This window comes from Dendropsophus ebraccatus, chromosome 11 (genome assembly GCF_027789765.1).
Source record: "Dendropsophus ebraccatus isolate aDenEbr1 chromosome 11, aDenEbr1.pat, whole genome shotgun sequence".
NCBI lineage: Eukaryota > Metazoa > Chordata > Amphibia > Anura > Hylidae > Dendropsophus > Dendropsophus ebraccatus.
Window position 1 is genome coordinate 85,042,623 of NC_091464.1, and position 26,886 is coordinate 85,069,508.

Here is a 26,886-nt window from a genome sequence, read left to right on the forward strand (position 1 = left end):
TTTCATATGTTTTTTTTTCTCTCAATTATTGCTAATGAAGCATGCCTGCTCGGTATAATACAAGGCTTCACTCTCTGTGCTGGATGCAGGTAGACAGTCAGTGCTCTAGCTGTTGCTCTTAGTATAACATGTAGACTTCCTTTGAGACAGGGCTGCCTTACATAGCAGAAATATACAGAAATATATATATATATATGGAGATGGAAAGCATTAGACAGACATAGGCACACCTGTGAGTCATATTCAGGTGGTAGCCTAAAGCCCCAAATTCTACATTAATTTTAGCACTGACCTGGTGTCAGACACCGCACCTTTACTCACCACATTATATCCTTTTGCACATGTTTATGTTTGCTTCTTATTATAAGATCACTGTTTCTCAAATATCCAGCTATATTTAGATGGTAAAAAAAAAAGCTAAATGTGATCTCAGGTAAAACAAAAACAAAAAAAATTGCAACAATAGAAATAGTTATCTAGAACAATTGAGATTAGAAAAACATGGCTGCAGTGCTGCATCTCCTATCTTTTCTTTCCTTTTTTTCTTCTTTCCTTTTTTTCTTTCCTTTCTTTCTTTTCTTTCCTTTCTTTCCCTTTTTTTTCCTCCTATCTATCTCCTATCTATCTATCTATCTATCTATCTATCTATCTATCTATCTATCTATCTATCTCCTATCTATCTATCTATCTATCTCCTATCTATCTATCTATCTATCTATCTATCTATCTATCTCCTATCTATCTATCTATCTATCTATCTATCTATCTATCTATCTATCTATCTATCTTCCGTGGCCCGGGGTAACTACGAGATGGTGTTGCGACTAGCTGGGTGTTGGGTCACTTGGGCACTTGTCACAGTGACAGGAGTGGTGTTGTAATCCCCCCCCACACACACACACACGAACACTGCGCTTGAGGTAAGGTTAGCCCAAGTGTAAGGTGTAGGGGCAGGTGCAGTGGCACACAAAAATAGAGCAGAGTCCAATGACTTAACGAGAACAACTTCTTTACTGGTAACTTCAGTGCGCTACAATACAATGCAGAAGTTAGGCTATGTTCACTCTACGTAAAAGTACGGCCGTTGTTGCCATACTTTGTACGCCTATGAACACTGCCTATTGACCTATGGGATCCCGGCCGGAGCATATACACATCGTAAACGCTATGGCCGGGATCCCGTGCGGCGCCGCAAATAACTGACATGTTCGTTTTCTGTGGCCGCAATTCAATGAATTCCAGCCGCAGAAAACCCTATCAGTTCACAAGAAGTTCTGATGTGGGCGCACTGCGGCTGGAAAGATTATCCAGTCGGCACTTAAGTTCCAGCCAGGATGATCCGGGCAGAGACCGGCCATTCCGTGACCCGGCCGGGGTCACGGAACGGGCGGTCGTTCATGTAATGTGAACATAGCCTAAACATGTGACAGATAACTGTTAACCGATAACCTTCCTTCAGCTGTGCTCATGGGAAGACTGTCTGTCATAAAAGCAGATAAAAAGAGGGTAATGTTCTAATACCTGTGAGTGGCAAACGTTTTCAATCAATGGAATGACAATCAGGTGTGGAAGTGTATAATGACTCGGATTTCAGAAGAAAAGTTTTTGATGCTCATATGGCTAGAAAACATTACAAAGCCACCCCTAAAGAAATTGGACTCCACCAATACACAGTCAGCCTTGGTTCACACACTATTTTTGCACAGTATTTTGGTCCAGGAGTGGATTGAAAACACAGATAGGCTATGTTCACATACTGTTGAAATTTAGTGGATGGACATCATTTTATGACAAAAAAATGGCCGTTATTTCATAACAATGGCTGATGTTTTAAAATAACGCCAATTATTTGCTATTAAATGGCAGCCATCCGCTAAATTTCAACAGTGTGTGAACATAGTCTATCTGTGTTTTCAATCCACTTCTGGTTTAGGTTGCAAGATGATGACCACAATACTGACTGAAATATACTGTGTGTGAACAAATTACATACCTATGGAGGAAATCTGCGACTATTATTACCTTTTTCACATGTAGACAACTACCGTAATAAAGTTCACACCAAGAGCAAGGAGATAGTCTGCAAGGTCAAAAAGGAACCTTAGGTAACCAATGAGCAGCTGAAGATCTTTCTCACCATCAGGACACTGAACAACAATGAGGTACATGGCAGGATTGTAAGGAGAAAACCACTGCTCTCATATAAAGAACATTGCCAAAAGGAACAATGTTTTCTGGATGGATGAGACCAAAATAGAGCTTATTGGTTCAAATAAAACGCAATATGTTTGGAGAACACATTCCAGCATACAAACCTCCTACCATCTGTCAGACACTGTGGTGGCGGTATATGGTGGTCTTGCCTGAATGTTATGAGAGTGGGTCATGCTGCAAGACAACCGCCCTAAGCACACAAGTCATACTAGCAGAGAATTGTATAAAATATTAGAAATGTTGTGGAAAGACCGGAAGGAAGCAAAGTATGGGAGTCAAGTCACCAACAGTGTGGGACTGGCCCACCGGGGGATCATCCGGTGGGCCCCTAGTTCAGAACCTGCAGTAACTCTGACTGACATGTCATTTTCACTGGTTCTTCATTGGTGGGCCCCCAGGTTCATTTCCTCTGGTGGGCCCCAGATAGCCCAGTCCGACACTGGTCACCAACATAACAAAAATTAAGCTGTTTTGTACAGTTGTGCTGAACTAATGTTTAGATGCAGTTATTGCTGCGATATGGGCCGTCCTCCCCATACACATGGATGTTTGCCACAGCCGAGAGTTCCTCTGTTCTCTATGGAGAGTGAAGGGTTAAACGCCAGCCAAACTGCTTTGGTGGCGGGTTATCTTTCTGAGAAAAAAGGGTTGGACAGTGATTTTCCAACACACCTGACCATAGGGGTGTCGGGAGATGCTTATACACGCTATACTAATTGTTACCAAAAGTATAAAGTGTATGGACTTAAAGGGGGATTTCACTGAAACTAAACTATTAACATGATTCTGCCCTTGGGGAGAACATAACAAATGGCCTATTCTTACCTTTCACACTCCCCAGTGTCGTCCAACGTCATCTTCGGGTCCCAGCAGAATATTTCTTTATAGAAGAATGGAACACTATTCACACAGCTTATACAGTACATAGAAATCCTAGTCACTGGGGATGCAGGCTATAGTCCAGGAGACTTTAAAAATTCATGAAATGTAATTGGCAATTGCAGCTATCATAAAGCACACACCATCATCTTTACTGTCTATACAGTGAAAATTACAGTGGGACTATGGCTTTCCTGGGAAGGTTTAAAACATACAAAATAAACAGCTACAAAATGATATAATATGTAAAAGCAGAAGGGGTCATTCATAGCAATCATCCTGCAATGGCTTAAAGGGGTACTCCAGTGGGGGGGCACTTTTGTGCTGGGATCGGGGAGGAGGTGGCCGAGGGAAAAGACGTCCACTCACCTCGACGGTTCCAGTGGCGGGTCCCGCATCGCGGCGCTCCTGTGCCCGATTCCGGGCCGCTTCAGGGTGTCTGACGCGGGCCCGAGACGTGATGTCTCAGGTCTGCTCAGCCACTCAGTGAAGGAGGCGGGATCTGAGCGGACTTAAAACGGATCCTGCCTCCTTCACTGAGTGGCTGAGCGGACCAGAGACGTCATGTCTTGGGACCGCGTCAGACACCCAGAAGCAGCTGGGCAATCGGGTCCCTGGAGTGGGACCCGACGCTGGAACCAGGGAAGTGAGTGGACAACTTTTCCCTCGGCCACCTCCCCCCTGGTCCCAACATAAAAGTGCCCCAACCGCTGGAGTACCCCTTTAAGAACATAAAAAGTTGCGGCACTCACCACTGTAGTATGAAAAATAGTCCACAAGTATCCATGTAATCAAATATCCATGTCGATACCGTGATAGAGCTGCAGGGACAGATGCCAGGATCACAGCAAACAAACCTGTTTGTTTGCTGTGATCCTGGCGTCTGTCCCGCAGCACTATTTTACATTCTATAGTGGTGAGTGCCGCAATTTCTTATGTTCTTAAGCTACTTTGGACTGTTGAAAATTTCTATGGCTGAGCACACCACTAGAGGTTAATAGCCCTCAATAACCTGCACAGGTGGATCTCTTACATGCTATTGAAAGCAAGTCTCTGGAACTAGAGGTATATTGCTGTGTCGGTTACTGTGTCTTATTTGACACCCTGCATTGGCTGATATGGGGGATGGAGTAAAATAGTAATTTTCTTAACCCTATGGCTGATGATCCAGCATCACTGGCTAGACAGGGCAGGCTACAGGCATAAGGTGAGACTAAATAAAAAGCCATCCAACAATGAGCATATTTTGGTTGTGCAGAATGAATACGGGGCTTGTGTCAGTGTAAATACATTGGTTTGGCACAGCTTGTGCGGTACCACACACTTTAAATATTTATTCACGGCATTATAAAAGATTTCATTGCAGTTAAATGGAGTTTCTTAGATAAAACTTTTCAAACTTCCATTCGGCAGAATGGCAAAATAATTTTTCACTTAAAAATTTGGCAATAAATGTTGGGTTCTATAATAATATTTATTTTATATAATAATAGTTATTTGCATAGCGCCAACAGATTCTGCAGCACTTTTATAAATATTATTTATCTAAAATATATATATATATATATACAGTATATAACTTGAGAACAGCTGCAGAACCCCAAAGATAAGTCACACATACAAGATTGTATGAAAAGATTCCAGTATTATGCTATTGTGTTCCTATTTATTTTTCATTACTGTACTATTAAATAAAGATGAACAAACTTACAGTAAGTTCGGGTTTTGTACGAACCGGAACGCTGTGCATTTGCTTCCTGGTGGCTGGCGAAGATGAATGTAGCCCTAAAGCTGCCTGGAGAACATGGATACAGCCTAGGGCCATGTTCACACAACATATATTTTCGCCCGTGATTAAAACTAAAAAAAATACATTCCATTGCAGTCTATGGAATCCCGGTCGGAGTGTATACACATAGGGCCACATGTATCATCCGGCGAACGGATGATTTTCGGCGGAAAGTGCCGATTTGCGTATTTTTTTATACGCAAATGGCCGATTTGCGAATAAAATATTCGCAAATCGGCACTTTCCGCCGAGTACGCCAGTGGGCGGAAAGGGGGCGGAAAAGGGGCGGAAAGTGGGCGGAACGGAGGGCGCGGACTCAGAGTCCGCGCGATTTACCATCCGTTCCGCGAAAATGTACGCCGAAAACCTACTCCAGTCCTCAGCTGGCGTAGGTTTTCGGCGGTGCGCAACGGCGCGCACGGGATTTATGTAGAGGCAGTCCGCCTCTACATAAATCTCCGTAGCGCCGGAGCTGCGGGGGCATTTTTACGTCCGGCGTAAAAAACGCCGGACTTAATAAATGCCTCCCATAGTATACACTCCAGCCGGGATCCCTAGCAGCGCCGCGAGATACTGTCAGTTTTTTGCTGCCGCTATTCATTGAGTAGCGGCCGCAGAAAACCTTGTCAGTACAAACAGTGGAGCGAGCGGCTCCAGCCGCACGCTTCCTTGTGTGCAGTGCGGAGTTCTGATGTGGGCGTGTAAGGATGCGCCCGCATCAGAACTCAGCGGCGCTAAAGATCATCCGGCCGGTACTGCAGTTTGATCTTTTCTGATGATGATCTTTTCTGAGACTGGCCAATCCGTGACCCGGCCGGGTCCCAGAATGGCAGGTCTCATACAGCATGTGAACATAGCCTAGGGTTGCATCCATCTTCTCCAACCACCAGGAGTAAAATGAGCGCTCAGGTTCGTGCAAAACCCGAACTTACTTTAAATTTTCTCCTCTCTACTTTAAGGCTATGTTCACACAACACATGTTTTGCATAAATCACGGCCGTTGTTGGAATTTGCAACAACGGCTGTGATTTATACAGAACATACATTGTATTGGAATTGATGGAATCCCGGCCGGAGCATATACACATAGTATGTTCCACAACGCTCCATTGTGTGCAGCGGTGAATTGGGATGTGGGCATACACTGGTGCGCCCGCAGCTGAATTCACAAAAAATGAAGAACTGCAGTACAAAACAGCCGGTGTTACACGTAGTGTGAACCTGGCCTTATACTATATTATACCTGAGCAGGTTGTCACTGCTGAGATCAGAAGGAACCTAAAAAACACAGCTGGAAGTGAGGTGAGGTAAGAATAGATTCTCTATTATTTTTTATATAACTGCAACATTATATCAAAAGGTTTCTCACACCAGAGTTCCCCAAAACCACTTGTACCTTCGGATAGCTGCTTTTTATCCAAGATCTGTCCTGGGGTCCGTTCGGCAGGTGATGCAGTTATTGTCCTAAAAAACAACTTATAAACTTGCAGCCCGGTGCCAAACAGCCGTGGCCTAGAGTATCTGTGCCCTAACCTTGCACCACCTCTCCATCCCTACTCCCAACCGTCTTCATCATTAGAAATGCCCCTGGCAGGATTTTTCCTCTTCTTCTGCAGTGAACACTGCACAGGTGCCTTAACGATCCTGCCCATGTACCGGGCTGACACAGGTGATGAATAGGAAGCAATCTGCCTGGAGTATTCCTAATGATGAGGAGGGCGGAGAGGAGGGACAGAGAGGTTGTGCCAGCCTAAGCATTCACACTCTAGGCCACGGCCGTTTGGCACGGGGCTGCAAGTTTAAAAGTATTTTTTTAGGACAATAACTGCATCACCTGCCAAACGAACCCCAGCACAGATCTTGGATTAAAAGCAGCTATCTGAAGGTCCAAGCGGTTTGGGGGGGTCAGATTGTGGGTACAAAGTCGCTTTAAGGCTATGTCCACACTCAGTATTTGGTCATTATTTTCCAACCAAAACCAGGAGTGGATGGAAAACACAGAAAGGCTCTGTTCACGCACTGTGTAAATTGAGTGGATGGCCGTCATTTTATGACAAATAATTATGGTTATTTGTAAAACAACGGGCGTTGTTTTGAAATAAAAGCCATTATTTGACGGTAAATGGCGGTCATCCCATCAATTTCAACAGTGTGTGGACTTTCTGTGTTTTCTATCCACTCCTGGTTTTGGTTGGAAAATAATGACGAAAATACTGTGCAAAAATACTGTTTAAGAACATGGCATGAGGCTGTGTTTACACACAGTAAAATAATACCAAAATACATCCATAATATTGAGTTAAAAATACAGCATTTGTTTCTAATGTAATAATGTGCTCCATTAAAGTCGATGAGGAATTCACCATCGGTGTGTACACTGTAGAGAGAAATGGTTGTAATTGAGAACGGGTGTGAAAAAAAAAAATTAATTTGCACATTGTTTACCACCTGTATCTTTTTTTTTAAATTAAAAAAAAAAATAGTTTTTTTTCACATCTTAACATCTTGTTTAAGTTTGATGGCTGTAAAATGTAAAAAAAAACAAACTATAAATTGAAAATATGACTTGGCCTTCTGAAAAGATAAATCACTAGAGGAAAGGCATAGACTCATAAATAAGGCGATAATACATCAATAATAATTTTAAATAGACTCTGTCAGTAGGTTTCTGCTGTCCTATCTCAGAGTAGCATAAACTAGTGACAGAGAAGCTGAGCAGGATGATGTATCACTTACATTGTTCTGTGCAGCTGATCCAGAGATCTCCTCCTGAATAACATGGACAATAAGTAGTCCTCTCCATTATGTGCATGAGCCCAGTAGTCCTGGATATTCATAAGAAGCAGAAAACTCCGCCCACCAGCTGCTGATTAGCAGTTATCTATCCATGCTGTGTATAGGCAGTCAACTGTCAATCAGCAGCTGGAGGGTGGGGAGAAGGGTGTGGCAAGAATCCTATTCTCCTGCATATTAGGAGAACAGGCAAACAAAATAATGTATGTAATACACCGATCTGTTCAGCATTTCTGTCGCTAGTTTATGCTCCCCTTACTTAAGGCAGCATAAACCTAGTGACAGATTCCCTTTAAACTGACTGTAAAAGTAGGTGAAAAAACAGCCATGTTGTAACCAAATTAACCACCATTGAAATTTTTTTTTATATATATATTATGGTCAAAAACGTGTGTAAACATGACCCTATAAGGTAACCATGATAGGAGAAAGACGCCCCTCCCCACCACCACCACTACAGTTGCACCGCTGTGCTGTCTTAGATTTTTACATATTTTATGAGTAATAGCTATATATATTCCATAAAGTATAAAATGGAAAACATGTGTAGTGTTCTCTGTTCCTATGAAATTCAGGATCATGATATAAAAAGAATAAAAAGAAAAAGCTGTTGGAGCAATATTATGAATCTTCCTGCCGCCTAAGCGTGTTCTCTTGTGAGATACAAAGGTTTCAATTGCCAAAAAATGTGAAAGAAAAATAAGAGAACAATTTTTCTTTCAAAAATTTTCAGCGCCAAAAATACTTTCAGTATACTTATCCCGGCAGCTAAACTTTGGACAGATATTTTTCCCTTTATGGTTGCTATTTGCTATTAAGCATGCTTGTCCTGAAGCAGGCAGTGACAGCGCCCTTGGAACCGGAGCCCACTGTATACATGGCGCCTCTGATAGCCATCGCGGAGCGATCTTCTGTTCCAGCTATTTAAAGCAAATAAACCAATTCGCTTACTGAAACTTTTTTCTATACTACCTGGTCAGTGCCGGCACCTACATCAGGGGGGTTTGATGCATTTTTTTAATTGTTGCCCTATTCCCGGGATTAGTGCCAATTTCTTTATGTGCACTTTGGCCTGCTATATGCACTGGAGGCGGGCCCAGCACCCCCAGTGTAACAACATCTCTTCCCCTTGGTGATGCTACCAGACTTGATTCAAATGAAGGCACGTCACCAAGGGGAGGGGATATCGGTACAACTGGGGGCCCGTCTCCAGTGCATATAGCGGGCCAAAGTGCACATAAAGAAACCTGTGCTGATGATGGAACGAGAGGCATTTTAAAAGAATGTCTGCACCACCTCAATGTATGTGCCGACACCGATCAGCTAGTGTAAAAAAAAAGATTTGTAAGGAAATTGAAACATTGACTTTAACCATTAAAGTGTTGCTGTCAAAATAAACAGCAGCATTTGGTTGCCTTGGATTACCTTCATTGATGGTCTGGTGTTTGATCTGCTCCCTGCTGCAGGATTACAGCAAGCTAATCTGTTGTCAGTCCAAGGTCTCTACGAGGCCTTTCAGGCTGCCTGAGATCGGCGGCCGTCCAGGCTGCCTGAGATCGGCAGCCTGTAGCAACTGAGTACAAAAATGATGGATCAATGCAGTACATATGTACTGCATTGATCCCTTTGAGCAATCAATGTCCACAAAAAACTTGTTAAAAAAAGTTTTAATTTATAAATAAATCCATTCCATATTAAAAGTTTAAATCACCCCCTTTTCCTATTTTTTTAAATAAAAATAAAAAAACAAAAATAAACATTTGATGATGTCGCATTTAAATTTGACCGAACTATTAAAATATCGCATTCCTGAGCTTGCATGGCAAATGGCATAATTGCAAAAAGAAAAACATTGCTGATTTTTGGTCTCATCCCATCCCTGACATAGCCCTCAATCAGCCCAATGGACCAAAAATAAAGCCTTTATAAGCGTTATCAACTGGTTGCCTTTGAACCACGTGTCTCTCCATGCCACTCCACTCTGGGTGCCTGAATAAGCTAGACCCAGTCCTGGGAAACTTGCCCCAGTTCACCAGGACTGGATCAAGCTAGTCTAGTCAGAATACAGCAATTTAACCTCTTTAGATCTGGGTGAATTTTTGTTTTTGCGCTTTTGTTATTTCCTCTTAACGTTTAAAAGGCCATATCACTTCCCTTTTTTCACCTTTAGACCCACACAAACCCTTATTTTTTGTGCCACTAATTGTACTTTGCAATGACAGACTTAATTTTTCCATAAAATACGCTGCAAAACCAGGAAAAAAATATTTGCGCAGTGAAATTGAAAATAATTTTTTTTTTATTTGGGTTGGGGGTGTTTGTGTTTACACCATTGGCCCTATGGTAAAACTGACATGTTATCTATGTTCCTCAAGTCTGTACGATTACAACAATATGTAACTTTGATAACTTTTATTTTATTTAATGGCTCTTAAAAAATTAAAACTTTTTTAAAAATATGAATGTTCCTTAAAATTCCTCTATGATTATGCTTATAGAGCTTTTATCCTTTGGTCTATGGGACTGTGTGAGGTGTCATTTTTTGCAACGTGGTCGATACTTTGATTGCGTATATGTGACTTTTTGACCATTGATTATTACAATTTTTCTGGATTCGATATGACAAATAATCTGCAAATTTGCACCTTTGCAGGTTTTTGGGCTTACGCTATTTACCATGCGAGATCGGGAATGGTATAATTTAATAGTTTGGGCGATTACGCATGCAGCAACACCAAATATGTTTGTTTATTTATTTATATTTAGAAATGGGGAAAATGGGGTGATTTAAATTTTTATTAGGGGAGGGGATTTTTTATGAATGAAAAAACGTTTTTTTTTTGTTTTTTTTTTTACACAGTAATATGAAGTTCCCCTGGGCAGGAATGTAACTAGGATTCACGGGGCCCCATGGCAAAAAATTGTAAGGGCTCTTCCTCCCCTACGCACAACACAAAGCAATATATATATATATATATATATATATACAGTATATGCTCTGTGATGTGGTTAAAAAGGGGCGATCTGTTTAACTTACCCAGCCTGGCCTCAGTGTCGGAATGACACTGATCTCGGCTCGGTATTCTGCTGATCTGTTCTGCAGCAGACCAGACCAGCAGAATACCAATCTAATAGTTCGGTGCTCTGTAATATACGCAGCACTGATCTCAATGGGAGTCCCCAGGGGACTTTTAATTGCTGTGTAAAAAATAATAATAATGTTTTTTCATTAATAAAAAATGCCCTCCACTAATAAATAAATAAATAATAAATAGAAATAAATAAACATGTTTAGTATCACCACGTGCATATTCGCCCGAACTACTAAATTATAACAATCCTGATCTTGCACGGTAAATGGCGTAAGCGCAAAAATCCACCAAAGAGCAACAAATCCAGAAAAGTTGTAATAAATAAAAAGTGATCAAAAAGTCCCATATACGTAATCAAGGTACCAATAGAAAGTACAGATCAAGGTACTAATAGAAAATACAGCCCCATAGACCAAAGGATAAAAGCGTTATAAGCATGGGAATAGAGCAATGTTAAGGAGCATTAAGATTTTTAAAATGGTTTTAATTTTTTAAAAGCCATCAAATAAAATAAAAGTTACACAAGTTACATATAGTTGTAATCGTACTGACTTGAGGAACATAGATAACATATCAGTAAACACCCCCCCCCCCCAAAGAAAAAAAATTGTGTTTTATTTTCAATTTCACTGCGCAAATATTTTTTTTTTCCAGTTTCACAGCATATTTTAAGGAAAAATTAAGTCTGTCATTGCAAAGTACAATTAGTGGTGCAAAAAATAAGGGTTCGTGTGGGCCTGTAGGTGAAAAAAGGAGATGCTACGACCTTTTAAACGCGGGGAGGAAAAAAATGGAAGCGCAAAAACGAAAATTTACACGGTCCTGAAGGGGTTAAACTACATTCACTGTGTTGGGGGGAAAAGTAGGAAGAGAACAACCCCAGGAACACAGTCCCAACCTTGAAGCATGGGGGTGGAAACATCATTTTGGCCAACAATCTCCTTCCCTCAGTAAGAGCACTGAAGATGGGTTGTGGCTGGGCCTTTCCCCACGACAATGACCAGAAACGCACAGCAAGGGCAACTAAAGATCTACTGCGTAAGAAGCATCTCATGGTCCTGGAGCGGCCTAGCCAGTCTCCACACCTGAGCCCAATAGAATGTCTTTGGAGGGAGCTGAAACTCAATGTTGCTCCGAAACTGGAACGATCTGGAGATGATGTGTGTGGAGGAGCGGGAAACCTGGTCAAACCTGTCCGACCTGCAAAGTTCTGCAAATTAAGTTCTGTTTTTCTGTTGTATCAAAACCTTATTTCATGCACTAAAATGTAAAAAAAAAACAATATTTAAAATTCATACAATGTGATTTCTGGAATTTTTTTTTATTGATTCTGTCTCTCACAGGTGACGCATACCTACAATAAAAATTACACGCCACTCCATTCTTTGTAGGTGGGAAAACCTGCAAAAATCATCAGCTTATCCAATACTTATTTTCCTCCCTGTATATATCAATCTGCGCAGCTCTTCCTGCTCTATAACATGATGCCAATAGATTGGGAACTTTTTTTTTCCGTTGACAGGGTTTAAAAATATACTGTATCTAAGAAAACCAACCTTGTTCACAATGTTCCTAAACTAAGCAATCTAGACTTTGCTCCAAGAAACCTTTAGCAGAGCTTGATATCTATTGCTTCCTTTCGCTCCATAATGATGTGGTAACGGTGGATCACTTCCATGTAGAGAGCCCCTCGTCTTAGGTTTACACAGGACTTGTTGGAACAGCCGTGTTTGCTCTGGTGTTGTGCAAACTCCAAATACCTGTCGTATACTAGCACAGTCTCAAAAAACCTTCCAAGGCACTGTGCTGGGTTAGAAGGTGAAATGAAAATGACTGGCTGGTCTGCCTCTTGGTTTTGTAATAATATCTGAAGCCAGACAAAGTGCAAATCGCTGCTGTTCCAGTCATGTGCTATGTACTCATATCTGGGCCAGGAAGTGGGGCTATGTGACAATACAGTAGACACGTCTTATTATAAGGATACACATACCCGGTGACTCAGCAGCCGTGAGTCAAAGTGTTCGGTTGGGATCATACAGTGTATAACAGAATATATATATATATATTGTGAGACACTGAAGGGGTTAATCCTGGATGGTCGCTATGTTTCACCTGTATTCAGCTATTACACCTACTAGGACTGAGGGAAGTTCATGTCTCACTATCTGAGACATGGAAAAACCAGGGATGTGGTGTGATCTCCAGCAAAGGTAGTTGCTGGGGATGTATTGATAAAGTGTGTTTGGGCCGGGTTTTTAGGAATGGATGGCAGGCTTGGTAGTGGGGCTGTCCATTCCACTTCCTCCACTCCAGATATTGTTTGGCATCAGACGCCACAGGTGCTCGGGCTGGATCATCAGCAGCTTCATAAAGTGTTGTAGAGCCATGGACAGAGTGAGGCTGGGTGCAGCTGAGTGAGCTGGAAGGCTGCAACCTCAGGAGAAGCCATATACCTGCCCAAGGTAAAACACTGGACTGTATATAATCTGTTATGTTCGTGCGACTGCAGCGAGTCGTAGCGTATAGACAGGGCCGTCTTCTGTTTAGTTAGTGCTGGACAAGCAGAGTTTATTTTGTGTTCTGCCTAAAGCCAAGGCTGTTTATTTGTTTTCTTGTATTGGATAATAAACGCAGGCAAAGCCTGTACTTGGACTTCATTCGTTTGAGCCTGTTGACTGCTGTTCACACTGCAATCCTGCACTCTACTGAGCAAATCCTCCCACATATGGTGGAGGATGCGGGCAGTGAAAAAAAAAACAAAAAAAAAACGCAGTCTTAAAGAGAGACACACTATAAAGACTCATTTTGTGACCTGTGTATGTCCTGGGTGAAAGCTGCAGGTGAACTGCATAAAAAGACTACTGCAATGGAGGACCTGGTCAAACAAATGATCCAAGCCAATCTGCAGCAAAAAGAAACTAATCTGCAGCAAAAAGAAACTAATCTCCAACAGCGAGAGGAGACTAAAGCAATCATTCAGGCCATGCAGCAGCAGCAGCAAGCACAGGCTCAGGCCATGCAGCAGCAGCAGCAAGCACAGGCTCAGGCCATGCAGCAGCAGCAGCAAGCACAGGCTCAGGCTCTGCAGCAGCAGCAGCAAATACAGGCCCAGGCTAATGTACAACAGCAGGAGACGAATCGTCTACTGATGGAACAAGTGGCTGCACTGAGAGATGCAGTAACTTCACAGCGGACTGCAACTGCTGAGGGGCAAAACACAAATCTGCAAGGGGCCCAAGGAGTGCAACCGTCCGTGAGGGCCACAGTGCAAGCTGCGCTGCAAAAGATGACTCCTACAGATGACATAGAAGCATATCTCACCATCTATGAGAGAGTTGCTGCGCGTGAAAGGCTACCCGTGGACCAGTGGGCAGATGTAGTGGCGCCTTTCCTCACAGGCGAATCACAAAAGGCCTACTATGACCTGAATGAGCTGGACTCTCGGGACTACACCAAGCTAAAGGCAGAGATCCTTGCTCGGCTGGGGGTAACCATGCAGGTGCGTGCAGGCCGAGTGCACGCCTGGACTTTCTCAGAAAGCCTACCCCCACGGTCCCAGATGCATGACCTGATCCACCTAGTGACAAAGTGGCTACAGCCAGAAAAGTGTACTCCAGCCCAGGTGGTCGAGAGGGTTGTCCTGGATAAGTTCAACCGTTCCTTGCCGCCTAGGATACAGCGATGGGTTGGACAAGCCGGCCCTACTGATGCAGACCAGCTGGTGAACTTAGTGGAGAGGTATCGTGCCACAGAGGAGCTGCTACAGACCTCTACCAGCCGGAGCAGTGCCAAGGAGACCAAGTCGGCCAAAGGAACTGGTAAGACTGCTCCATTTACTGCCGGTGGGAGTCGAGTTGTAAAGGGAGGTGGCTCAGAGGGTGAGTCTGCGGTTGGGCCACAACGTGGGTCTCGAGACCAAGGCCGCATACAATGTTGGCGGTGCCATGACTGGGGTCACATAGCCGCTCACTGTCCCTTACCACCGAGCCCATGGACTGCACCGCCTCCAGACGTGTCTCCCTATATGCACACCCCGTTCTGGCCGCAGAGACTATAACCGAGACTGAGCCACAGATGTGCACCGTGTGCATTGGGGGATATCCCGTCCCGGCTCTGCTGGACTCTGGAAGTCTTGTGACACTAGTGCATGGAACTTTGGTCAATTCGGGGGCCTACAGTGGAAGGAAAGTTGGGGTACTATGCATACATGGGGACACTCGGGAATACCCCACTGCTGTTATTTGCGTAGACACACCTTGTGGTACAACTACACATGAAGTGGGGGTTGTTAAATCTCTTATACATAAGGTGATACTTGGAAGGGACTTTCCGTTATTTTGGGACCTGTGGAGGGGAAGGCACACATGGTCTGCTGAAAATGTTAATATTAGTAATAATGTGTGTCAGGGAGTAACCCCCGAACCATATGACCCAGATACTGAGGTACCAGCTGTAGGGGTGACCCCAAGTGGAGATGACAGTCTTCCCCTAGCTGTACTGGCTGGTGACACTCAGAATGAGGAGGAAGTTCTGGACATGCCAGAACTAGAGGTATCACGTGACAATTTTGGGACCGCTCAACTTAGTGATCCCACATTACTAAGGGCCCGGGAAAATGTAAAATGGATAAATGGTGTATCTCAAGTCCCAGGGGCAAATAAGGAATACCCTTACATGGCTACTAACAATGACCTACTGTACAGAGTAGATAAGGTAAGAGGGGAGGAGATGGAACAGCTAGTTGTACCCCAACCATATCGCCGTGTAGTCTTAGAGCTGGCTCATAAACATGTGCTAGGTGGTCACCTGGGGTGTGAAAAGACCAGAGAACGGGTCTTACAAAGGTTCTATTGGCCCGGTGTACATGAGGATGTTAAAAGATACTGTGGCTCATGTCCTGTGTGTCAGCTAACTGCCCCCATGTCTCATTTTAGGAGCCCTTTGGTACCCCTACCGATTATAGAAGTACCTTTTGACAGGATAGCTATGGATCTAGTGGGCCCAGTAGTGAAGTCTGCTAGGGGACATCAATATATATTGGTTGTGTTAGACTATGCCACACGGTATCCTGAGGCTGTACCCTTGCGAAACACCTCCTCGAAACTTATTGCCAGGGAGCTATTCCATATGTTTTCCCGTACAGGCATACCCAAGGAGATCCTCACAGACCAGGGGACGCCATTTATGTCAAAGATCATGAAGGAGTTGTGTAAGCTACTAAAAATTAAGCATCTGCGTACATCAGTGTATCATCCCCAGACTGATGGCCTGGTGGAGAGATTTAACAAAACCTTGAAGGGCATGTTAAAAAGGGTGGTCAGCAAGGATGGGAAGGACTGGGATTGTTTGTTACCATATTTGATGTTTGCAATCCGTGAGGTACCTCAGTCTTCCACAGGGTTTTCCCCGTTCGAACTAGTGTATGGCAGGCACCCACGCGGCCTTCTTGACATCGCCAAAGAAACCTGGGAAAATGAACACACCCCCTACAAAAGCGTCATAGAGCACATTACACTGATGCAGGACAGAATAGCAGCGGTCATGCCCTTAGTAAAGGAACACCTAGAGCAGGCACAAGAGGCACAGAGTCGGGTCTATAACAGGGCAGCTAAAGTCAGGACCTTTAACCCGGGTGACAGAGTGTTGGTATTGGTACCCACTGTAGAAAGTAAAATTCTGGCTAAGTGGCAAGGGCCCTATGAGGTAATTGAGAGAGTGGGGGAGGTTAATTACAAAGTGTACCAGCCTGGCAGGAGAAAGCCTGAGCAGATATACCATGTGAACTTGCTCAAACCCTGGAAAGATAGGGAATCTCTTTCAGCTGTGGGTGTGCTAAATAGGGGTGTTTCAGTAAAGTCTGGGGTGAACACCCCTAGTGAGAAGGAACCCGAGGTGCGTATCTCAGAGACCCTGTCTAAGGTGCAAATGCAGGAAACAAAAGAGTTTGTGCTTAGAAACAGTGATGTGTTTTCGGAAGTCCCTGGGCGTACATCAGTAATCAAACACGACATTGTCACTGAGCCACAGGTACGGGTCCATTTGAAACCGTACAGAGTACCCGAGGCTCGTAGACAAGCCATATCAGAGGAGGTCCGAAAAATGTTGGACCTTGGGGTTATTGAAGAGTCAAAGAGTGATTGGTCAAGTCCCATTGTCCTGATTCCTAAACCAGATGGTACACTGAGGTTCTGCAATGACTTCAGAAAGCTGAATGAGGTCTCAAAGTTTGACTCTTACCCGATGCCACGGGTTGATGAACTGATAGAGAGACTGGGACATGCTAGGTTTTTCTCTACATTAGACTTGACTAAAGGGTATTGGCAGGTACCACTCACTGACAGTGCCAAAGAGAAGACTGCTTTTGTTACCCCTGATGGTCTTTTTCAGTATGTCTGTCTTCCCTTTGGGCTACATGGGGCTCCTGCCACTTTCCAAAGATTGATGGATGTTGTCTTGAAACCTCACCGTAGATATGCGTCTGCATATCTAGACGACATCATTATTTTTAGTGATGATTGGGAAAGTCACTTGGCAAAGGTACAGGCTGTAATTGATTCCCTCAGGGCTGCAGGGTTGACGGCCAACCCTAAAAAGTGTGCGTTGGGTTTGGAGGAGGCACGTTACCTAGGGTACATTATAGGAAGAGGTGTCATAAAGCCCCAAGTTAATAAAGTAGAGGCAATCCAAACCTGGCCCCAGCCAGTCACTAAGAAGCAGGTGAGAGCTTTTTTAGGTATTGTGGGCTACTACCGCAGATTCATCCCTAACTTTGCCACCATTGCAGCTCCCCTGACAGATCTAACCAACGGAAGTAGATCCATTATGGTAAAGTGGAGTGAAGAGGCTGAGCGGGCGTTCCAAAAGTTGAAGTCAGTCCTCTGCAGAGAACCAGTCCTAATTACTCCCGACTTCACCAAAATGTTTGTGGTACAGACAGATGCTTCCGATGTGGGTTTAGGGGCTGTCCTGTCCCAAGAGGTTGGGGGTGAGGAGCACCCAGTCACCTATCTTAGTAGGAAGCTTACACCCGCAGAGAGAAATTACAGCATCGTTGAACGTGAGTGTCTGGCGATAAAATGGGCGCTAGAGTCCTTGAGATATTACCTGCTGGGTCGACACTTCAGGTTGGTAACAGACCATTCCCCTCTCACCTGGATGAGCCAGACTAAAGAGAGAAATGCACGGGTAACAAGGTGGTTTCTCACACTGCAGAACTTTAAGTTTACCGTAGAGCACAGGGCTGGCAAACTACAAGGGAATGCTGATGCATTGTCTAGAACCCACTGTTTGTTGGCTAAAGGTGTTCGCCCCCACAGGTTCGAACAGAGGGGGAGGGTATGTGAGACACTGAAGGGGTTAATCCTGGATGGTCGCTATGTTTCACCTGTATTCAGCTATTACACCTACTAGGACTGAGGGAAGTTCATGTCTCACTATCTGAGACATGGAAAAACCAGGGATGTGGTGTGATCTCCAGCAAAGGTAGTTGCTGGGGATGTATTGATAAAGTGTGTTTGGGCCGGGTTTTTAGGAATGGATGGCAGGCTTGGTAGTGGGGCTGTCCATTCCACTTCCTCCACTCCAGATATTGTTTGGCATCAGACGCCACAGGTGCTCGGGCTGGATCATCAGCAGCTTCATAAAGTGTTGTAGAGCCATGGACAGAGTGAGGCTGGGTGCAGCTGAGTGAGCTGGAAGGCTGCAACCTCAGGAGAAGCCATATACCTGCCCAAGGTAAAACACTGGACTGTATATAATCTGTTATGTTCGTGCGACTGCAGCAAGTCGTAGCGTATAGACAGGGCCGTCTTCTGTTTAGTTAGTGCTGGACAAGCAGAGTTTATTTTGTGTTCTGCCTAAAGCCAAGGCTGTTTATTTGTTTTCTTGTATTGGATAATAAACGCAGGCAAAGCCTGTACTTGGACTTCATTCGTTTGAGCCTGTTGACTGCTGTTCACACTGCAATCCTGCACTCTACTGAGCAAATCCTCCCACAATATATATATATATATATGTATTTTTTTATATAATGTATACACAAATGGCTGTTCTTCGTTGACTTGTACCAAATGTACCATCGCCATTACTGACATTTTTTTTTTTTTTTGGCGGTATCTGCTAATAGCCGTCACGAGGATCCTGGTCTTTTTTTCAAAACATAGCCTGATCCCTGGGCTTGGCGCTCTTCTTTCTGCTTTGGAACCGGCCTGGCTCTATGCACTGGAGGCCGGCCCGGCGCCCCCCACAGTGTGACGATAACCCTTCCCCTTGGTGACGCGTCTCCATTAGAATCAAGAAGGGATGTATCTCTATGGGGAGGGGTTATTGTGGCGTTAGTGGGCGCCCAGGTTGCCCCCAATGCTCTGAGCCAGGCTGGTGCTGAAGTGGAAAACCGTGCCAAGCTTGGCGTTTTAAAAAAAGGACCACACCACCACGATCGGCTCCGAGCAGATAACATTTGCATAGTGCCGATGGTACATTCGCTTTAAAATAACACATTACAGTGCTCCATCAGGTTACATTAATAATTGGCTCCAGGACAACCATTGAGTCTTGAATATATTGTATAGATAGGCCTGGCTTAACTTGACCACAATGACGTGTTTAGCTCAACTTTCTAATTGACTTAACATACTGTAGCTCCCTGACACAATTGTTGCGTTAGGGATCATGTTAACTCTGGCTTCATCTGTATCTTGAGACCAAAACTCTATGAGAAACTGATACTTGGTTCTAAAGCCCCAAAAATATCATCCTAAAATGAGAAGAAAGAAGTGTTACTTGATTTGAGATAGGTTCAGGCACTGTCTTGGAGACTTAGCCTAGTTAGTGTAGGACTCTGCCAGGATAACGTGAACAGTGACTTGCAGTGTTGCAGAGGAAGAAATCCTGGCACTGACTGTTAGAGAAGTAAACAGAAGAAGGAGACCGCCTTTTGCCCAAAGAGTCCAGAGACTGTCAGGTTTTCTATAGAACAGGGGTCCTCAGCTGTCCGGACCCCTGCTGGATCTCACTATAACTGTATACTGAGCTGCGCTGCTCCCCTCTGCACAGTAACTATCAGCGCTCATAACAAGCGCTCATAAAAACTGAGCATGAGCAGCACTCCCTCCCTGTCAGTCATTCTTGTGGCCGTAGCGGTCACAAGAAGCTGCTCTGTCCTGTCTTTGGTTTCGGTGCTCGAGTGATGTCACTGGAGCGCCGACGCCAGGACAAGGGGAGACCAGCCTCTTGTGACCGCTGCAGTGCGGCCACAAGAGGGAAAAAGAAGAGAAGACGTCTGGACCCAGGTGAGTATAAGTGTTTTTTTTTTCATGTTATATGCTATATGGGAGGGGGAGCACAGGGGGCTATATACTACTGGGGGAGAACACAGGGGGGCTATATACTACTGGGGAAGAACACAGGGGGGCAGTATACTACTGAGGAGCACAAAGCGGGGTCTATATACTACTGGGGAAGCTCTCAGCAGAGGGCTATATACTACTGGGGAGCACAAAGCCGGGGTCTATATACTACTGGGGGAGTGCCAAGGGGGGCTATATGGGAGGGGCAGCACAAAGGGGATCTATATACAACTGGGGAGCACAAAGCGGGGGTCTATATACTACTGGGGGAGCCAACAGGAGTGCTATATACTACTGGGGAGTGCACAGGGGGGCTATATACTACTGGGGGAGCACACAGGGGAGCTATATACTACGGGGGGAGCACACAGGGGGACTATATACTACTGGGGGAGCACACAGGGGTCTATATACTCCTGGGGGAGTGCACAGAAGTCTGTCTGCAGTTTTGAGATTCTCCTTTTCATGTGAATAAAGCCTGCCTCTGAAACAGTCCCATTCAGATGAAAGAAATTGATTTTCAGTTACAGAAATTTCCACGATCTGCTCTTTGTTAATACACTTCAGGGTCCCGATTATTCTAAAAATGCCAAAAAAGTCACAGTGGAACCAACATCTAAAACCTAAATTCACCAAACACTAAATATATTGTTTTTGGTTGAATTAGAATAAAAATAACAACAGTAATCCTTTTTGTCTTCAGTTTCTTTTTTTTTACTCTGTACTTCTGTAATGTTTATCCTATTTAAATAGATGTTAGTGTTGTATAAACAGAAAAGAATTCCTTCTCTGTAGCCAGACTTGTGGAGACCATTGAGAAACCTTTCACCTGCCTGTAGATCTAAATCTTAGTGTATTTAAAAAAATGTCTTTGGACCCTTTACTTTCATCACATTTTGTTACATTGTGGCCTTGTGCCAAAATACCCCCCCCCCTTTCTTTTTATCAATATCCTATAACGACAAAGTGAAAACAGAATGTTAGAAATCTTTGCTAATTTCTGTAAAAGGAAAAAACTGGAATACTGTTTTGCTCTAAGGGCCCTATTACACGGGACGAATATTGTGCAGAAAATCGTTAAATCGTTTTAATTTAAACAGCAGTCGTCTTGTGTAATTGCAGGCGACAATTGAAAAACCGTTTGTGTGTCGTTGGTTGTTGATTTAGATCTGACCCTAAAATCTTTGTTAATCGTTCGCTGTAATTCCACATTCGGTCACTAATCGTTCGGTGTAATTGCACATCGTTCCTTCTTTTGCCGGGATCAGATGGAGTAAATGATCGTAGCAACAACTGTTGTAACAATTGTAACTAACAAATTGTTCTGTGTAATGTGGTGAACGATTTCAGGTTAACGATAAACAGTCTTCTTTGCAATGATTTAATGGTGGTTTTACACGGAGCGATAATTCGCCCGATCGCACGATTAACGTTTTTGAATGAACTATGTTTTTTTTTATAACGATAAGCGTTTAGACGGAACGATACATTGTACGGAAAAATCGTTTTGCGATCATTTTGCGATCCCTTAAGCCTATCTCACACATAGGGGAAATCGTTGAAAGACTGTTTACACTGAACGATCTGCGAATTTCTTGCGAACGATCGATTTGAGAACATGTTGAAAGATCAAAATAAACGATTTCTCGATCGTCGCTTGATCGTTTGCTGCGTTTACACGTGCGATTATCGTTCGAATTAGATCGTTATCGCACACATTCGAATGATAAATCGTTCCGTGTAAAAGGACCATTAGTCGTCAATCATAAAAAATCAAGTCGTCTAATAGGACCCAAAGTGTTCAGAACTTTTAGCAGTAATTGCAGCCTCCTGTCTTCTTGACCTCCAGTAAGTGTTTCATACCCACCTGTCCCCCTCCCCCCTTACAGATTTAATTTTACATAGTTTACATTTAAAAGGGCTCAAGGTGAGATTATAAAGAAAAAACATGTACTCACTCACCTCAGATCCCCGAGTAGTGCCCATCCCCTATCTATTTTTCTCTCGCAGATACTTAACCCCTTCATGACCAAAAGTCACTGATGCCCGGATGTCCAGGTCACACTGAAGCAGTGTTCTCCTCCTCGCCTTCTAAGAGCCATAACACTGTTTTTTTTCCTCCTAAAGAGCTGGGTGGGGCATAATTATTTTTCCCCGTGATCTATAGCAGGGATGGGGAACCTCCAGCCTGCGGGCTGCATCCGGCCTTTAAGATCCTCTGATGTGGCTGCTGGGAGCATGTCCATGCGGATTGCCCTCCTGTGTCTGGCAGACACTGGACATTGTATGACATTGACTTGTGGCTGTCACCACACACAAGAGGGTGCTGTGCGTGCCAGCTCCTGTACATAAGGGCAGTGCAGGTCTTCTTTCTCCTGCGGGCCGTGCGCAATGACGCTGTTGTGCACCACCTGTAGAAGATGACCTGCACTGCTTTGACTTACGGAAGAAGGAAGAGGACCCAGACAGCGCTGGAGTAAAGGAAAGGTGAGTAGAATTTTTTTAAAATTTGATACGGACCAGAGGCACCATTGGGGATTAACTGAAGGACCAGGGCATCATTGGGAATTAACTCAAGAACCAGGGTACCACTGGGGGTTAACTACAGGACCAGGGGTATTGTTGGGGGTTAACTACAGGACCAGGGGTATTGTTGGGGGTTAACTACAGGACCAGGGGTATTGTTGGGGGTAAACTAAAGGACTAGGGCACCATTGGGGGTTAACTACAGGACCAGGGGTATTGTTGGGGTTAACTACAGCAGTGCTTCTCAAACTTTTTATAATGGAGCCTCACCCAACAGACCAAGGCAATGCCTGCGCCTCACCAGATTGACCAAGAGGGTGCCTGGGCCTCACTAAATGTGGTGTGGGCTACATTTCACCCGTCTCCCAAGCTCTATATACTAATAAAGCAAGTACAAAATAAATTAATAATGTTGCTGAAATTGAGATTTTTGCAAACAGCAAAGGGACTGTGCAAATCATAGTTAATTTAGTGAAAACTGGCTCCCCAGCTGCGCCTCACCAAGAACTAGGGGGCACCTCACAGTTTGAGAAGCACTGAACTACAGGACCAGGGGTGTCTTTGGGGGTTAACTACAGGACATGGCTACCACTGGGGGGTTAACTATAGGACCAGGGATATCATTGGGGGTCAACTACAACACCAGGGATATCATTGGGGGTCAACTACAATACTAGGGGGAATCTTGTGGGGTTAAATACAATACTAAGGCTGTCAGGGAGGGGGGAGGCGCAAGTGCATCGGGTGGGTAGTGTATGGCCCTCAGATGATTTCATAAATGAACAAATGGCCCTTGACCTGCAAAAGGTTCATGCTTTATTTTTTTAAAAATTATAATAATTCTACCAAACAATGAAAAAAAATCCAGATTCCCCCCCCCCCCCTTTTCATTCACTGTGCGGGAACATTTTTGTTTTATTCGATCGGACAATTCCGCAAGCTACGATACATAATATGTTTGTTTGTTTATTTATTTATAAATTACATAATTATTATTTTTTTTAAATGGGAAAGGGGAAGATTTAAACTTGTATTGGGGGAGGGGCTTTGTTAAAAAATATTTTTCCCCCCACATTTTTTCAGTCCCCTTAGGGGACTTTTATAAGCAATCATTGGATTGTTTATACTGATCAATGCTATGTCACACAGCAGGGGTTCTGATCAGTCAGTGACAGGTGTCGCTTCCATCCAGGTACCGCTCATCTGTAGTGATCGTGGTGTTAAAGGGGTTAATGGCAGGCAGCAGCTTGATCCATGTCAGGAATGTTTATAGACGTTGCAACCGTATAGGATATTGGCAGTTGCAACATTCATTGGTGATGTAAAGGGGGTTAATGCACTTACAGTAGTAGGGACTGGCACCGTTAGAACAAGACTGGTGGGGGAATCAGGGACAGGAATGTGTTTTTTTCTTTATCATCCATAAACCTTTTAAATATAAAACAAACTGTCCGGAATATCCCTTTAAGGAATGTCAATATTTATATTCCTATCCTGCTCTGCAGACTGGAAAAAATACTCCCCTTCCTGCAGGACATGCAGAAGCTGACAAGTACTAGAAAACTTGAGATTGTCTAATAGAAGTAAATTACAAATCTCTGGCGCTTTCTGGTGTGGTGCACTACTGTGAGGCACGACTGGTCACTTGCTAGATGGTGCTGTGTGACTCCACTAGTGTAGTGGGTGGTTGAGATGCAGCTCAGCCAGGTGTTATGCTGTCATGACGCCAGTGCCGGTTGGGCACACACGTATGGTGGCACACCTGCTTTTATTTTAGTGAGGTTGGCTATACCCTTTCCCCTGTGGTCAGTGACCTGCCAGGCTGTTTGGGGGTCCCTTGGGAGTGGATCACGGTGGTCCGGAGTGGAGCTGTGACCCACCCGGATTATTGGTACCGTCACCCACAGAAAGAGGAGATGACCCAAGGAAAGTGCAATGGCTGTGCAGGTGCTTAGATAAGAAACACAGAGTCCCGTTACTCTTCTCCCCATGTGACAACTTCCTACAGCATATGTAATATATGCTGTAAGTGGGTGAGAAGAGAATGCAAGAGAAGAAAGGAAAAAGGAGATAGGTAGAGAAGAGAAAGAGCTCTCATTGATGCACAAATCACAGAAACAATAACCCTTTAGTTACCTACAGCTGTGCAATACTTACAGTATACATACTAGCGACATCTAGTGGTAAAACTTAGGTACTACTTTATTACCACTACTTCTTTGAAGTACAGGCTTTTGAAAGGGGTGTAAAGACAAGTAACACCCGTGGTGGGAAACTGCACTGGCACCAGTTGATTTGGAAGAAAAAAAATTGGGTGAACTACCCGTTTAAGATAAATCTTCATATATATAGCGAATTCATTAATAAAAACTATGCAGCAGATCCAGTCATAAAATATTACAGTATTTAACACGAAACTCAATCCATACTTGTGTTGGGTGATGTCATTGACAGGTATAGAAATGCTGGGTGCCAATGACAGCACTTCATCCTTTCCCAGTTCATTACCCATTAAATACATAAGTAACTGGAAAATAATTATTGTTGGACCAATGCCAGTCACTTCACTAGATGTTTGACTTTTAACCTGTAAACAATTGTGTAAAACAGTTCATATTTCTTCTGAATCTGAAAGGAGTCGAGACCAGTACATAGAAAGTATGTATTATTAACCCCTTCCCGTCAGTAACATGTATATATACGTTCCTACTGCACATACCCTGTGCAGTAGGAATATATATATACGTTCCAGCACTGACGGGGTTACTGGTGTGTGCGGGATGGCTGCAGTGAGAGCATCAGTGTGTCCAGGGCCAGAGGTAATGAGAGGCATCTGCGATACCGCAGCAATTAAATGCTGCAATCTATAGCGATCGGGGCGTTTAAGGAACTAAGTGACAGAACAAGCATCTGTCCCGATCGCATGTGCCGACAGGCGGGTGTAAGTCACTTACCTCCGTCCTGTCGGATTGGCGATCCATGTATAGAGCCTGCTCTTAGGCAGGCTCTATACATAGATCGCCAATAACACTGATCTATGCTATGCTATGGCATAGCATAGATCAGTAAATGCAAACTACTCATTGCATGTTTTAAAGTAATAAAAAGTGTAAAAAAAAAAAAAAAAGTATTAAAAACACCTTACAAACCTCCTTCCAAAAAAAAGTTTGAAATACACCCTTATCTATTATAAAAAAAAAAAAAAAAAAAACCCGCACGGTGAACGGCGTAAACGGAAAAAAAAAAAAAAAACACACACCAGGATTGCTGATTTCAATAAATTATATATCAGAAAAAAATTTATAAAAAAGCAATCAAAATTTTTCTGTTACACCAATATGATATTAATAAAAACTAGAGTTCATTGCGCAAAAAATGACACCCCAACCAGCCCTGTAGGTAGAAACATGGAGGAACATGGCATTAATCTGACCGGGACTTTTGTGCATCAAAGGGCTTGAAGGGGTTAAAGGGCCTATGCTACAATTAAATAGTATCCCCTATCTATAGGATAAGGAAGAAGCATCAAACTCCCAGTCCAGCTGCTGCAAAACTACAATTCCCATCATGCCTGGACAGCTAAAGCTTTGGCTTTCAAGGCATGATTGGGAATTGTGATAACAAGCTGATCGGTGGGGGATCCGCATGGGCGGCCATTGTTCTCTCTAATCCCGAACAACACCTTTACTTGATATCAAATAAGAGAAAGCACTCGACTCTTCACTTTCTGACACCATCTGTGTTCAGTCAATTTTTTTTAGTCTATCTGAAGTGATGAGAAGACGTTTAGAGCCAAACTGATGTTATGATCTTCTCGGGATGTACTCGCCAATATTACATACAGGTCTGCAAGCGATTACAGCAAAGGCAAAAGGATTGTACGGTGCTACTAAACCAGCAGAAAGAAAAAAACTTTTCTAAAGGCCCTATTCCACGGAACGATTATCGTTCATAAACTCGCTCCAAAAACCGTTCGTTAACGATCACTAAACGATTTTTTTTAGCGGAACGATAACACATAACGTGAACTATATATGTAGTGTAACAATTATTTTGCGGTCATTACATGGTCGTTTAAAACGTTCGCCGGGATGATCATGACCATACGACACACCTACTTTTTTTAAACCTTTTTACGAACGACTGAAAGATTTCTAATTTTACGAACCGATTAGCGAATTATCTTTTAAAGACTAACGACTTTTTTACGACATGCTGAAAAACAATTTTGAACGACAGTATAACG